Below are 17,363 nucleotides of genomic sequence, written 5' to 3'. Positions count from 1 at the left end.
AGAGAGAGAGAGAGAGAGAGAGAGATATATATATATATATATATATATATATATATATATATATATATATATATATATATATATATATATATATATATATATATATATATATATATATATATATATATATATATATATATATATATATATATATATATATATATATGAACTTATGGGTAATGCTGCGGGCTAAATCGTCGTGGATTGCAACTGCCGACAGCAGGAAATAAATTTCACCTGACAAGCACGCCATTCTTCTATACTGCAAATTGTCTGCTTGTTGAGCGAAGGGCGACCCGAGGAGAGATAATGGACTTTGGATCAACTTACTTTATCGTTCTATCTGCTTTTCGTTCCTGTATTGATTCTATAAAGCTGTCATTTTCCAGTACGACTTTATTCCCTTGATGGCACGGTCTTCCTGGCGCGGGCGCAAAGATGCCCCTCTTAGAGGCTCTTAAATCGCGTCCCACAGCTTCAGGAACAACAATCATGTCCTTATTTTTTCTAACATCATACCCAATTTGGAAGGCCGTGTACACACTTCTCGTTAATAAGTGTGGGAATGAGGGGTTGGGGCGCGCCACAAGGCCGTCGGAGGTGCGATTTAGCGCTGCGGGAAGAGAAGAGGGACACCTCGGCCCGCGTCCGCCTCATGAAGACATCTGGGTAAGGACGTCTTCCCGTGATTCACACGAGTAAAAACTTAACAGAACCCACCAATTGAGAGAGGCAATAGTAGTGTTCGGGAGAGGGATGTCATAGCACAAGCCAGGCGGTGCGTCACTTGCTATAGACCTCATTTGCGACGCCGTGTTGTCCCCGCCGCACCCCAACAGTTTCATTTCCAGTGTGTCGAGAAATTGAATCAGAGGTAATCACATATATTTCTCCCACCGAGCCATCAGTAATCAACGCCCTATCTGGGATCTTTCTCCTAGGCCAGATATTGATCAGAAGTGACCCGACGATCCACCGCCTGACTCCCCGAGCTGAGTGCCTGCAGTCTCTCACGGCATACCCGCCCTTGCTGACCTCAGTGGGTCCGTTATCTGATCGTCTTATCGATTGAAATACACGTCCAAGTGTGTGTGATATCCTAAAGTGTCGCTGCCCCATGATGGACTGCTGATGGTGAGCCCGAGGCAGGTCAGATAGGGCGGGGAGAGGGATGGAGGGACGAGAGCTGGATGATAAAAATGAGGAATTTTACGACTGGCAGAAGTATTTGCGAAGAACCAACAAGATCAACCACTGAACGATACGATGGCAAGACTCACGCGATCAATTCCATTCATAATACACTCGCACTGAGACCTCTTGCTGCTCTTCCTGAAACACACACACACACACACACACACACACACACACACACACACACACACACACAGACACACACACACACACACACACACACACACACACACACACACACACACAAATGTGAACAATTCATGAGTGCGCACAAGTTTTTCCATCTCTTGCCAGCAAAATTCCATCTGCAGTTTCTTCTTTTCTTTCTTTCTTTCATTGATAGGCGAGGAAAAACACGAAGAGCACCACCTGCGCTCACGCCACGAGGAACACACAACGCTGCCGTGACGAGGGCTGAAAAAGATGTGGCGAGGAACTTCGAGCCAATGATTAAATTCACGCTTCTTTCACCACCTCTACCTCTGCAGCAGCTTAGGGTCCTCGGCAGCCTTGCTTACAACCAGCCGACCCATTAAGCTCTCGTGCATCACCCTGACTGACTCCAAAACTCCACTGAGGGGCGAACCACTTTACATTTCCTCTGCCGATGGTTGGTTCGCGTGGAAAATAGACTCGGAAATATTCAATAAGCTCACGCGAGAACCACAACACAAGGCTATCTTAGTGGAATCTATTGGGAAGCGAGAGAGAGAGAGAGAGAGAGAGAGAGAGAGAGAGAGAGAGAGAGAGAGAGAGAGAGAGAGAGAGAGAGAGAGAGAGAGAGAGAGAGAGAGAGAGAGAGAGAGAGAGAGAGAGAGAGAGAGATGGGGTAGAAAGTAAAAATATTAAACAAAGATGACTTCATAAAAAAAATACAATGACGAGGCATATTTAGTTGAGAAAAAAATAATAATATCAGTAAGAGACGAAAGGAAAATGTTAGCAAAGTTCAGCATTAAGTTCACGAAAAAGAAAGTAGCGAGAGAGATAAGAGAAAGAACTAGTGAGGGGAGAGTGAGAGGGAAGAGGAAGAAAGCAATGGTGTGTGATAATATATGACTTCAAGTACGTAAATACAAAGAACAAGAACTTCGACACTAAAAAAATTCACAACCTGTTTTTACGCCATCGAAAACACACACACACACACACACACACACACACACACACACACACACACACACACACACACACACACACACACACAATGAAATGACCTTTGTAAAGCTACATACTCTCGGCAGACAAAGTTTTAGTCGTAATTAGTCACAAGTTTAAAATACATCGAATGAAAGTGAGACAGGTTTTTCCCGCGGCGGGTCACGAAGACTGGGAAACTAGCCAGGGCTATCAGATCGTTGCGGGGAGAGTAAGTGTGAGAAAAGAGGAGAAATGGGTGAAAAGAAGAGGGAAAATGGGAGGTAAAGACAACAGACAAAGGTGAATATTAAGCAAGGATCAAGTGAAAGGGAGACTGAAATGTAAGAACGGAAATATAGGAACACATAAGGTATCAAGGAAGAACGGAAAAATATTCTTAACTTTGGGTATCACAGAGAGAGAGAGAGAGAGAGAGAGAGAGAGAGAGAGAGAGAGAGAGAGAGAGAGAGAGAGAGAGAGAGAGAGAGAGAGAGAGAGAGAGAGAGAGAGAGAGAGAGAGAGAGAGAGAGAGAGAGAGAGAGAGAGAGAGAGAGAGAGAGAGAGAGAGAGAGAGAGAGAGAGAGAGAGAGAGAGAGAGAGAGAGAGAGAGAGAGAGAGAGAGGGAGAGAGACAGACGTAGACACACACACACACACACACACACACACACACACACACACAACATGTACGGGTAGGTCGACAGAAAGTTAATGGATAGTAATTAAAGTTAATCATGCAACACTGAGGGAACGTAAATTAAGCCCCAGGCCACGAGCTGGACATGTACACAAGCAGCGCCGCCACAATCAGTATTCGGTGCTCGTCCTCCTCCAGTCCCGCGAGTGACGTGTCGGCGAGGGAGCTTATCTTCGTCTCTTTTTTTTCCGCTTTGGTAAATAATAACCCGTGATTTCTGTCGTCCGAGTAATACATCAGATGATAAGGATCTCCCTCCTGCGCAGACCGCCTGACCACCAGCCTCAACCGCCCACAGATGCCCCGCCATCCCCTCGCCCCTTTCCCACATCTGAGCCACTGTCCTGGCCGGCGCCCACACACCCCAAGCCTAAATTAAACAATATACTCATCATCATCTCGCCCAGACAGGAGCCTGACCTTCAGATTCCCGCAGGCGTCTGCGATTGGTTCCTATGTGGCGGCAGCGTCCCAGGTCCGTGATGGATGGCAAGGAGTCACCACCACCACCACCACCACCATCATTGCAATCACCACCAATACAGTCATCAGCCCACCATGGGAGTAAAGGCCTTGAACAAACACTATCTACCTTGAACCTCTCCATACCTAGTCCTAAAAATGTCTATGACCCAAGATATGAAGCAAAAAACAAGTATCTTTATGTGTCCTATTCAATGAAAAAAGGAGACAATAAGAAAAGTTTACGTAGAAAGAATCACCTTCACACCAGACCACCACGTCCCACCACCTTCTCTCGCCCTCCACCTCAAGCTGCTTCGATTTTCACCCTGCACTCATTAGGACAAGGCAAACACACGAGCCATCTGCCGGTGCTCGCCGTTGGTTTATAGGTCCGGCGTGTGTTTGTGAGGGAGTCTTATACGTCGGCATTAGCTTGGCAGCGCGGGGAAGTCGGCCATGCATATTCATGTGTTTGAGTCCGGTCCTCTCGTGGCGTTTGCTCAGTTCGTCCCACCGTTCATATTTATCACCTAGAGAGTGTCTCGTCTACGCGCCGCCAGGACCACGCCCGCATACAGACGTGCCCGTACCAATGTTTGACCCTGGAGTATGTGTCCCTTCCCGAGCACGTGTCGTTGTACCAATTTTTTTTCCTTTAAGCACACACACAGACGCACACGCACATGCACATGCATACACGAGGGCGCGCGCGCACACACACACACACACACACACACACACACACACACACACACACACACACACACACACAGACATCCTCACCTCCACCAGCTCACTACACGAAGGTCTCACCCTCGCACCTCACTCCTCGACCTCAGCACTGGCCCCACGTTCCTCCTCCTTTCGTCCTCCCTCGGACCTCAAGCCCTTTGACCTACATCACACGTGGACTATGAGAACGATTCATTCGCCTCGCTTCAACCTTCCTATAGGGAACGCTTAGTTGGAACCACCACGTACTCTCCCTCTTGTGACGCCTCCAACAATGCACGTCCCTCCCCTGCTCCGTTAATTCATCACGCCCGCGTTGAAAACAGAATACGAAATTGAGTCTTGAGTTCGCACGCAGGAAAGCACAGGACCCGCAAACCTCTAGTGACCCGAGGCTTTTATTTGGAAGACGATGCACACCAGATATGCTCTGTACGTAAGGGAGTAGTCTCGTCTTACCAGCTACGTGTTGGATTGTAGTTAGGTAAATACTTTGGTGGATAGACTCGTACTGTGAGGTTAAGAGGCCTTACACGTATGGAGGTTCATTGATAATTCGTCTGTGTGTGTGTGTGTGTGTGTGTGTGTGTGTGTGTGTGTGTGTGTGTGTGTGTGTGTGTGTGTGTGTGTGTGTGTGTGTGTGTGTGTGTGTGTGTGTGTAAGTAAAATAAGATGAAAAATGGAAGGAAGAAAAGTAGAGGGAGTGGCAATAAAAACAAGATGAGGAAAGGAAGAAAGAGTGAAAGTTTAAGTTAAGCATGAAAGAAAAAATGAATAGAAAGTGGAGAGAGAGAGAGAGAGAGAGAGAGAGAGAGAGAGAGAGAGAGAGAGAGAGAGAGAGAGAGAGAGAGAGAGAGAGAGAGAGAGAGAGAGAGAGAGTAGTATAAAAGTAATAAATACATCACAGAAACAGTGAACACCACAATAGATTAATTTTAAGTAACACACACACACACACACACACACACACACACACACACACACACACACACACACACACACACACACCGGGAGATCTCCTAAACAACATCGTCATCATGATTATTCCCAGTAAACATCACACGCTCACTTTTATTTCTCGTATCAGTTCTGGCCAAGAGCTTCCCATAATATTGACCACTCCTTATAAGCTCTATTGCAAACAGCCACCTCCTCACCACCGCCTTGCTATATGCCTCCGCAACACTAAAGATAAAATAACCAAAGAAAAAAAAAAGAGACACCTGACCATCTGCCTGTCACACAAAAAAGGGAGAAAATAGACTGAATTGCCCCATTATGAATTTCTGAAGACTTAAAAACACAACTTAGATTCTCGGGAAGTAAGTAAAAAAAATTGGTGTGTGACTTTACGTTTTCTAAGCGCAGAAGATGTGGCTTTAGTTTTTTGTCGTTTTCTCCTTTTGTTTTACCTGCGTGTGGGTTGCCACCTCATAATTGTATTCGGTGTCACGTGCAGCAGACTCTCGTGGCCAGAGGAGCAAATAGTTCATTATATTGAGAGAGAGAGAGAGAGAGAGAGAGAGAGAGAGAGAGAGAGAGAGAGAGAGAGAGAGAGAGAGAGACAGAGACAGAGACAGAGACAGAGACAGAGACAGAGACAGAGACAGAGACAGAGACAGAGACAGAGACAGAGACAGAGACAGAGACAGAGACAGAGACAGAGACAGAGACAGAGACAGAGACAGAGACAGAGACAGAGACAGAGACAGAGAGACAGAGAGAAAGAAAGAAAGAAAGAAAGAAAGAAAGAAAGAAAGAAAGAAAGAAAGAAAGAAAGAAAGAAAGAAAGAAAGAAAGAAAGAAAGAAAGAAAGAAAGAAAGAAAGAAAGAAAGAAAGAAAGAAAGAAAGAAAGAAAGAAAGAAAGAAAGAAAGAAAGAAAGAAAGAAAGAAAGAAAGAAAGAAAGAAAGAAAGAAAGAAAGAAAGAAAGAAAGAAAGAAAGAAAGAAAGAAAGAAAGAAAGAAAGAAAGAAAAAAAGGAGAGAGAGAGAGAGAGAGAGAGAGAGAGATATTCTACCTATATTTCCACGCTTAGATAACTTTTAAAAATATTCTTAATACGTCTTTCGCAACTTTTGTAATTCACTGCCACTTTATTGTTGTAATTATCGTGGTAATGGCTATCACCTGTTCTTTAGGCCAGGTTATTGCTCACCAAGCCTTCATATTTTGCAGTTAATATGATTGCCATTACATGTTCTATCATTCTTCTTCTTTATCTTCTTCCTTTCATTATTATTATTATCATTATTACTATTATTATTATTATTATTACTGTTGTTATTATTATTATTATTATCACTATCATCGTCATTATTGTTGTCTTTAATATCACCATCATTATTACTATCATTAGAGAGAGAGAGAGAGAGAGAGAGAGAGAGTGTGTGTGTGTGTGTGTGTGTGTGTGTGTGTGTGTGTGTGTGTGTGTGTGTGTGTGTGTGTGTGTGTGTGTGTGTGTGTGTGTGTGTACATTTTTATTACTTTATGACTTCAAACTCAACTTGATAACCTCATTTTTTTCTCCCTCCGTCCCTGACAAAAGCCAACATTCCACAGGCTGCGTTAGAGCAAGGCTGGTGGACTTAACGAAGACACAACATTTTTTCGAGCTATTCAGGTTGAGTCTGAACATTAAAAGAGACATTCCTCACAGCTAACAACAAGAACGAGGCGGTGACCAAAGTGGAAATTAAAACATAAATTAAAAAATAAGTAAATAATAATGGGAGAAAGGAAAGTTTTAAGTCAATAGAAACAGAACAACGTAAAATAATTTAAGTAAGAATACAGTGAAGAGGAATCTATAGGAAAACAAAATATCCAGATTGAGATAAGACCGAAGGATCAGCTAAGTCAATAGCACTAAAACGTCTTAAACTAACGTAAATATAGAATACGGTAAAAAGAAACCTACAAAAAATGGAAATACCTAGACTGGAAAAAAAGTAACAAGAGGGAAAGAAAAATGTTAAATCAATAAGACAACAACCTCGTAACCTAATATGAGTAAGAAATGTCTATAGAAAATCCAAGAACAGTTAAGCAATTACCGACAACCACGTCTGGCACACGGCGGGCGTCATCCACACACACATTGGCCAACATAAACAACGGCGGGTGATGATATTCATGAGAGAACATACCTGAGCGGGGTCCAGGCGGCTCATTAGGCGACTTATGGTCCTGGGGTTAGCTGGTATCGGGGGAGGCATCTGGCGGCGGCCGAGGAGTATCACCGATTGTCATATAAACAGGTCCGGAAAACTGGCCGTGCCGCTGCTATCTTGTACCATCTACGGGGGTTCGCGGGGCAAGGCCAAGGCAGCTGCAAGGTTAAAGAGTTGCTGTTACGAGCATATTACGACAACTTGTGGGACTGTTACCTCGTGATGGGTCGAGACTTGTGACTTTCTCTTCTTTTATGTAGTGTGTGATTTGCATGGAGTACGTGTGTGTTAGGAGTACGGGGCTACTGATGACCGTTATAAAGTGAATGCAGGGGAGTGGAAACTATGCTTATCGCAGCCATATAGTGGTGGTGTCGAAGAGGATTAGTGTTGTTGAATGCATGAGTAGAGCAGATATCAAAGGCTATGTTGGGTTATAAAGGAGGTAAATGCTGTGTGCCGCAAGTATAGAAAATGTTAACTGCAGCTGCGTGGGTATTCTACGAGCCGAAAGGAATTTGAGGACGAGGACATTTGAATCATCGTTACTGCTTTCTGTACTATCTATGTAAGAACAGTAAAACAGTCCATCCACCACCAACTTCCCGACTGCAATATTAAAATCACAGTAATATCAGTACAGCTATTAATTCCAGTACTTTCATCATCTCCACCCTCCACTCTTACTCTGACCAACCACTATTGCTACTCTACCAAATTATCACTGCTACTAACAGTTATCACAACTAGTAGCACCACAATACCATCTCATTCACCGAAAACTACTCTTACAAAACTACAAGAAAAAAATAAAATCAAAATTCAACTTTTTGGTCACTCGTTCTCAGGCAACAGTTCAAGACAGTGGGTCGAGCAATCAAGTCGACGGTTAATAGTGAACAGAGTCTGACTCCCAATGCATTCCTCTTACCAAACCTTCACTGATATAGCCACGCGATCATTTAAGCGGTTAGTTTCTTCCACTCTCATCTCTCATCACACGTCTGTTCTCTGTCGGCGGATATCAATCGGTTTCTTTTGATATGGCGCTGCAGTGAAGGTCTTAAATCCTCATCTCATGGACAAGGGTTCCAGCCTCAGCCGCATGCTAATTAATGGGAGAAGTAACGCTTTCCTGTCACCTTAGCCATTCTTATTGTGTAACGTTGGTATGGAGTCATTCTAGCAATCTCCTCCAACGCAGCTGACTTTTATTGCAGTCCAACTCTTTATCTCGAATAGATGGTGGATTTTCTAGACTAGTAAGACATCTAAATTTTCATCTTGTGTTGCAGTGCATTAATTATGGGTTTTATTTCACCCAAATTACAATTATCGCTCAAATGAGAATAAAATCAATTATTCCTAACTTAGTAATCCATGCAAAACTGTGCGACGTTTAATAGCCTAATGTGTTTAGGTAGGAGGGTGTTGATGGGTGACTGTAAAATTAGTCCTCCAATTCAACAGTTTCAGATAACACTACAGTATACCGTCTTGACATGAAAAAAATATATTGCGCACCACACACACGCAACATACCCACAATTACAAGTACAATAATTTAATTTGCTGTAAAATTAATTAGGTATCACATATCAATAAAGAACATTTTATAATAGATGTGTATATTGAGTGCACGAGGCAAGATACTTACTGTCCTTGCATTATAACCTTTTTCGTATCTTATCTCCCTTTACTTTCTCACACACTCAACTGCAAAATATTGTTTTAGACTAAATCTGCACACGAAGGAAATATATTCTTTTTTAGAACCAGCAATCACTTAGGCCTTGAGACACACTAGTATTTCTAAATCATCTCCCCGCGTGCTTGAGGACATCATGAATTGAGGAAAACTTCAAATATAAAGCAGGCGTACAAGAATTCAGGAAAACCACTTTTAGCTTTAGTAACGTAGCGTAGTTTCTTCTGCATTTTTTTCTGTACTAAACTCTTAACACACTAGTTCTTGGTAGTACTTGCCAATGACTTTGTAGTATTTACGTTCATAAATCCAAAACAAAACATCATAAAAAGTGTTATTATGAGAGAGAGAGAGAGAGAGAGAGAGAGAGAGAGAGAGAGAGAGAGAAGTTTGCTCCTCTCCCCGCTATAAGAGACAATGATCACTAACGTACCTAAATTGGTCAATAAACAGACAGTCATGGAGATAAATATATTTTCAGAACTTATTTGCCTCTTTTAGTTAATACACTCTCTCTCTCTCTCTCTCTCTCTCTCTCTCTCTCTCTCTCTCTCTCTCTCTCTCTCTCTCTCTCTCTCTCTCTCTCTCTCTCTCTCTCTCTCTCTCTCTCTCTCTCTCTCTCTCTCTCTCTCTCTCTCTCTCTCTCTCTCTCTCTCTCTCTCTCTCTCTCTCTCTCTCTCTCTCTCTCTCTCTCTCTCTCTCTCTCTCATGGTGGTGAAGCTGACTGCCACAAATCATGTCTAAGAATACGTTTTACGACTATGAAAAGATGTGGACAATTTACGATTTAGTTTTCAGCTACCTCTTTTGCCTCTCTTCTTCCCTCCTCCGTCACCCGCTTGGGCTCCACACCGGGCGGCGTCCTCCCTCTGTCATTCCTTCGCTTCCTCTCTCCATCACGTTACGAGTCCAGTCTGCATGTCGTTGTTTGTCCTAGTCGTTCCAACACTAAGTCAAGAAGGTAATGTGTCGCGCATCCCTTTGGTCTCCGCAAGATTAGACGGTATCTCCCGACGAGAGGCGGAGACTGTTCCCACTACCCATCCTTCCTCCCTCCCTTTCCCTCCTCCCTTCTCTCCCTCCCTCAGAGTCGCGTTGCCCCTTCAGGAAACTCCAGCGAGTCTCCGTGAGATTTACAGCCTCCTACTTCCCACCGGGACAATGATCTGTAGGGGACGCCATCACTTTTATATCTGAAGAGATTAAATTACTTCTACCACCGATGGTTATCTCTGTGGGGCCGTCATGGCGGGTGTTATTGGTGACTCGGGGCCTTGATGGGGCGATAACAGCGCTACCCGCCGTCTAACTACCACCCGTGTCATTCAGTCTGGCTGCTTAAGAAGGTTTCACTTGAGGGAGTTAGCCACGTGGTATTTGCCTCTTTAGTTGATCTGACAAGTGTAATAGTAATAGACGGGGAGGCGGTGTGAGAGGTGAAGAGGGAGATGGTGGTGGTGGCGCTGCAGGGACAGTCGGGGCAGCTTAATGCATGCAGATCAGCCGCGGTGGTCCATCCCATCACCTCAATGACCTGTGGACGTGCGCTCGTTGCCGACAACAGCAGAGTACTCTGAAACCCGCGCCATGTTCTCCTCCACCAGCGCCGAGGAAGGATATTAATTGGGCTTACACTTCTTGTAACATGATCACGTGTCGGTACACAAACCAGTCTCACGCCGGTACCGAGAAAAGAGGTAGGCGCTGCTTGGAAGTGAGGGAGAAGCGGTGGAGTGATTAGTAGGCCGAGTGCAGGACCCTAGAACATCCGCGATGCGACTCGTCACATGAACGGTCTGCTGCTTCAGCGCGCAGCCCAGGGTTCCTTGGCCGCTCTGCTCAAGGAGTCATCAGGAGCGAACATTTTATTGTTTTTGTAAAGTGTTTTCATCAGATAGCATCAGAACACTCACAAGATTAAGCAAATCATGTTCTTTTCTTGTAGGATTTAAATAAACATCATACTTCATAACTCCATTTTAAATCTTTCACATCATGCAAAATACCAGTTAGATAACGCCATGTTAAGCTTTGCCGTGTCTCAGGTGTAGGAAGGCTAACAGCTAGTGTTATGATGAGCTTTTCAGGGCGTACAGCTTTCTATCTCCTAATCAAGATTTTCGAATGTAACGTGTCTCAAGTCATTCCATCTTCCAGAGCCTCCCTTAATGACCATTACACGCTCCTGCATCAAGAGTCAAGATTCACAACCAAATCCAAGAAAAGAATTTATATTCCATAGGTGAGGAATAAGGCCGCGTTCAGTGAGGCCTGCATGAAAAAAATCAGTTCGTCAAAGTGTATGATGCAAAATGCTAATAAGCTGCCTCATTAATCTCCCCTGATCCTCTTCCCGATCAGTGGCCACGACTCTCTCCACCACCACTCACGCCGGGGCAAGTGCTGTCCACCGGTAGGAGGCGGAGTCACCTCACGACCTCCACCTCACGCTCCGCCGGCCGCTGGAAGGCTGAGGAGCAGCATCTGGGTGCGGAGGGACGACTCTGGAAATGTGAAACTTCGTCCTTAAGAGGCATCCAAACGGGTGGCAATATTTTCTGAATATGCACTACAGTCTCTTTTCATTATTTCAGGTGGAGTTTGCTGCATACTCAGACGACGCAACAATTTTGTGTTCCCAGAAGAAATTTTCCTTGGCCTTCCCTCTTGGATGACTGGAATGATGGAGGGAGAAAGGTACGGAATATGTAAGTGTAATGTATGTCTGTAAGACGGCGCGCTCGCGCACGTTTATGAGTGATTCAATTATGTGTAACCGTGAACTTCTCACGTTTTTCGATCAGCTCTGATCTAACAGCTGAGAACGATCTGCGTCGCACACTCGAGTCCCTGGAGCACAAACCAGCGTGGGAACATGTCTGCCTCGCGCGACTTGTTTCCCTCTTCACCCGACACATTACTTTTATTACTTCACTCATCAGTCGCTCTTAACGATAATCTAAATCGTTCCAGATTTTCGCAATGTAGTCTGGCATGAAATGCAGACAACTATCCGAAACTAATCAAAGCGTCTGCCAGGATGACGCACGTAATGGTTCGTGATGCAGCGCAGCGTTCAACGTGTTACCATCAGGCGTCATGAGGTAGTCACGTTCAGAGGTGATGCAGCGTCCTTGCCGAGGCTAAATGAGGGTCGATGAAAATAAAAAAAGTAAACTTGAAGTGCGGTTAAGATGATATCAGCATGAAAGCGAGAAGCGTTGCAAGGATAAGTATCATCGCGAATCATTTTCTGCGAAATGGCAAAAGCCAATTAATATCCACCTGGCGATTGGTGCCGCCTTGCAGACTCCATGCTTCGATAAAATTTAATGAATTAAAAATAACAGCATTATAGGATTTCACGACTGGACACTATTTAGCATTAGTTAGCACCAAATTTCCAGTGTTTGGCTCAGATAAAGCGTAATGTACAGATTTCGTAGGTCAGAATTCGCTCCTAAGTACACCTCATATAAGAGTATATCATTAAAACACACCAAAGCCATCTTGAGCCTCTATGATTTCAATTGTTGATGAAAGGCCTAGCACAACTTTCAATTTTTTGTCAGCTGGCCGTCTGTTCATCTGAAGAGATGGGAACACAGCGTCAAAACACACTCCCGTTATGTTCACTCACTCCACCTAGCACGAGGCGAACAGCGCACACGGGTCAACACCCACACCCCACCAGCAGGAGATCAACTCAAGCACCGCACTGCCTAACCATCTCTGCAATGGTAAATCAGATTGTACTCTTTCTAATCCCACCGCCAAGAGAAAAATAATAATCACAGTTTTCTTTGCGAAGGTTTCATCTCGTTTCAGCGTCCAACAAAGTCATGCTAAGTCTTCTTTCGCAGCTCCCAAGGCCTCTGCCAAATTTACAGTTTCCTCCATAAAATTGTGGCCTCACTCACAATTTCAGATAAAATTCTTTACTTCTCTCAAGTGCCCTCAGCATCTTATCAACAATTATCCTCCCTCGTGACCTCAGAAAACATAACAACCTTGCATGTAACCAACCACTAATGACCTCATTCTCTCTCTATTACCTCTAAATCTCTCTGAACAAACCCTCTTCCTCTCCTTCTTCTCCCCTTCCCTGCACTGCGCATTTTCAGCCATTAGCGTCGCATTGCCGGCGATATCTGATAATTAAACCATTTACTTGTATCTAATAAGTTTTGCGGTCCGCGACGAGTTTCATGGTAATTAGCTATTTCACTGGTCTTTTAACAAATTCTCTGACCTCCGCCCGAGTTACTAGCCACTAACGGCCTCGCTGCTCTTTAAGAAATTTATTGGCCGTATGTGATATTACTGATCATTAAATGTTTTGCAGAGCTGAAGCGAATGAACTTCCATTACCCATTTCACTGGTCATGGTCGGTTGAAAGGTCGGCAGGCAACTCTACGTACCAGCCATAAGGGTTTCTAGTTACCGCTAATGAATTTACCTTTCCGAACTGATATTTATGTGGCACTAACTCTGTGACGGGTTTTTCACTTTACATACAAACACAACACACAGCATAAACCGGAATGTTTTTCCTTAATTTCATTAGGAACTGACTGACTAAGAAACTAAAGTCCTTAATTAGGTCTTAGTAAATAGACAAAACAGTGTAATTTCTCCGGATTTTAACTGCATTCCGGAGTGCGTTTCTCCAAGTAGGGCGTTCCTTGCATAACGAAGGTAGGTGCAACTAGATGGAGGGAAGGGTGCGAGGCGGCAAGCAACGGTAAGACATGAGAAGAGCTGCACAACCAAGAACTATCAATGTAAATATGAAAAACGTGAACGTTTCAAGAATAAAGTAACATCTAGCGTCGGGTATAGAAGACATTAATAATATAAATCAGGTCTACCTCTTCATTACTACCACAACTGCTACTATTAATACTACTATCCCTATTATTATTAACAACAAAAACAACAACAGCAACATCATCAAATGACAATAACAACTGTAGCACTACTAATAACACTCCAATAACTCTTAAACAATACCTATTACATATAAAACCAACTTATTCACCTACACATTCCATTCTCCCTACCACAAACAAGAGCCAATTTACGAAAAAAGAAATAACCATGGCGAGGCAGAGGCAGAGAGTGTGCGTGATTAGAGGTGAAGAGGGAGACGTAATCACAACAGGAAATTGATTGCACCTTCTTTGTTGCAATAAAGCTCTGTCAAATTACTAATTACTGTCACCTGTTCGGAGGGAGGCGCAAGAAACAGGTCCTGGACAATCTGGTGGTAATGCGGCGACACACCTGAGATAAAAGACTCGCTAATGTGACGCGGCAAGACAGGTGTTCCAGGTGAGTACCACGAGGGAGGGTTCCTGGGCACGACTTTCTCCGCACGTTGCTTACTGCTGATGAGATCCGTTTTCTTTCGCCAGACACGCTTAACAAGGCATACAGACTGAGGCTCACCTAGAACAATTGAACGTGTCCCTCCCTCGCTAATGGTGAAAGCAGAAGCGTGCTGTCGTTACCTTAAATATAATCTGGGTATATACCATACTTTATTGCACTACTTATTTTCATTTAATTTCCTTTCGTTAAGCTTTTTCCCTGGGTCCGTCGCCGCTTCCAATAGTTTAATTTCGTATTAATGAGAGGTCTCGGGTGTTCGCCACGGCCATTATTTTGTAAGGAAATGATGTTTTAGGAAGACAGGAAAAAACGCCACTTTTTCAACACCTCGCAGTGACCGGGAGTAATTAAGCAGGAGCCCCGTGCACCTGCAGAAGGAGGGAGGAGGGAGATGGGAGAAGGGAGGAGAGAGGTTGAAGGTGGTGGGAGGGAGGTTGAAGGTGATGGGAGGGAGGTTGAAGGCGGAGGAGGCGAGCTCGGGGTGGAGGAGGGAGGTGGGAAGGGGCATGGCTCTGTCTCTTGTTGTTGCTGATTTTTCTTTTATTGCTACTAATTATAATGGTGTTTGTTATCCTTGTTATTTGCTGTTGTTTCTTATTATTGTTACTGCGGTTTAGATGGTGTTTCTTTATTCCTAATAGTATGATATGATGTTACTGCCTCTTTTACTATTAGTCGTATGGCTGACAAAGCTGATATACCTTGAAAATACTTTATCTTGTAACTGCTATACCTCGCCAGATTAAAAAGAAATGGTTACAATGAGCAGGTTATTCACCGTCTGAGTGTGAGTGTGAGTGTGTGTGTGTGTGTGTGTGTGTGTGTGTGTGTGTGTGTGTGTGTGTTCTGCCTTGACAGTTATTTTTTTCCCTCTTTCAGCATGGCGCTCCAGTCTCTCTCTGTCTTCCATAAACCCAGTTTAATAAGATAAGATTGCCGCCAAGTGACAGCGGGGTTCAATGGAAGCTACGTTACGAGACACTGACCTCCACTCTTTTATCGTTTATTGGCAGCAAGTGTGTGGCGGCTGCGAGAGGCTGAGAGAGTGCGTGTGCTTGGTCACTCACTCCTTAGGGTGGTGCTTAGTAAAGTCCTTGGAAGATGTGCGACTGTCCTTGGGGTTCACTCATTGAGCACTGAACCAGAATTCATCTCACAACTAATACCCGCGTCAAGTCTCACTACGGTAATGAGAAGAGGTGCTGATGTTACTACAGCCTGAAGGGAACCAGGTCTTGATGTGTGAGTGTCGTGTGTCGGTGCCTCGCCTGTCGCATTACTCTTGGTGCTGCTAAGCGCGGTTCTATTATAGCAGTACGGAACCTCAATTAAAGGTAAGCGGCGAGATAACAGAGTAGTGCGTTCCCTCCAAGGTCAAGAAACGCCACAAAAACTTGCCAGCGAATTTATAGAAACATTCATCCGACAAGTTACTGGTTTTATCCCCCGCGGCATCCACATTATCTGACGTACACCCCCCATCTACCTTACTATAAAAAATGACACTGCGATACGAATCTAGGGTCCTCGAAATAAAATCCATACGAGGGCAGCATCAACTTTAGTATACTGTGGAACCCCATTAGAAAACAGTACAGTTCATGGTACAGACGGAATACATTATGTACTTGCATGCGTTTCTCCTCTCGCTCGCTTACGTAAGGGAAGAAAGTTTGGAGTCTTGGAGAACATACACTGTGCCTCATGTAACTTAAGGAAATCCAGGTAATGTTTGCTGATAAGACGACATACATTTTCTTAACTTTCTTTTTAATTGGCACATTGTATTTTTTGTTTTCAGTGGTTGAGTAAAAATATCTTAAAAATTTGAAACCTATATATATGTTACGTGTGTGTGTGTGTGTGTGTGTGTGTGTGTGTGTGTGTGTGTGTGTGTGTGTGTGTATGTGTGTGTGTGTCCAAGCCGCGTGCTCGTAAATTTCTCCTCATGCTAATCTAATAATGTCAGGATATGCAGTGTATATTACCACGCAAATTCTCGAGTATTCACTGTCACAGCAGTTTCTCATGTCGACACTAAAGTTTACGTCATCATAAAAAAATAATTTATGGCCATTTACTATAAATTTCAAGTTTCTTCCTTTTTTTTCTGCCCCTTCTCCGCAGCGTCCTGTCAATAGAGAAGGGAAGAAGACGAGGAGGAGGAGGAGGAGGAGGAGGAGAAAGAGGAGGAGGAGGAAGAGAAGGAGGAGGAGGAGGAGGAGGAAAGGAGGAGGAGGAGGAGGAGGAGGAGGAGGAGGAGGAGGAGGAGGAGGAGGAGAGGAGAAGGAGAAGGAGAAGGAGAAGAAGGAGAAGGAGAAGGAGGAGGAGGAGGAGGAGGAGGAGAAACAGGAGGAAGGAGGAGGAACAAGAGGGAGGAGGAGGAACAAGGAGGAGGAGGAGGAGGAACAGGGAGGAGGAGGAGAAGGAAGAACAGGGAGGAAGAGGAGGAGGAGGAGGAGAAGGAGGAACAGGGAGGAAGAGGATGGAGGAACAGGGAGGAGGAGGAGGGAGGAACAGGGAGGAGGAAGAGGAGGAGGAGTTGCTAGCTGGCTTAGTACATCACCACGCTGCATCACTCTCATTCGGCACACTCACCTCACACCACCGCCACCACTACCACCACCATCCAGAGAAAGAGAAGGAGGAGGAGGAAAAAAAAGGTGAAAAACGAAGGGCAAATGAATAAAAACCCGGCCAAGCACTCTGCAGCGAGGTGGAAAACGGAAATGAATAAAATTTGAGTTATACACCACTTGTCTTTACTATTATAATTACCGCGAGTCACTTAGCGGGTTTTCTTCCATTAAAAACGACACCATCTTAAGTATAATGGAGTTATTGAAGATATGAAGGCAGCGG

At 44.3% G+C, this 17,363-nt stretch overlaps 1 long non-coding RNA gene across 1 annotated transcript in view; it reads right to left on the bottom strand.

The window, feature by feature from the left end:
- The window catches only part of LOC123504027, a 58,582-nt gene that overhangs the window by 22,102 nt on the left and 19,117 nt on the right, over window positions 1-17,363 (bottom strand). The window contains exon 3 of the long non-coding RNA XR_006674682.1: window positions 7,375-7,556. This is a non-coding gene — a long non-coding RNA (uncharacterized LOC123504027). The remainder of the gene's footprint in view (window positions 1-7,374; window positions 7,557-17,363) is intronic.

Source organism: Portunus trituberculatus, chromosome 15 (assembly GCF_017591435.1).
Source record: "Portunus trituberculatus isolate SZX2019 chromosome 15, ASM1759143v1, whole genome shotgun sequence".
Lineage (NCBI taxonomy): Eukaryota > Metazoa > Arthropoda > Malacostraca > Decapoda > Portunidae > Portunus > Portunus trituberculatus.
The sequence above is the reverse complement of the archived record's forward strand: the minus strand, read 5'-3'. Positions and strand labels throughout refer to the sequence as shown.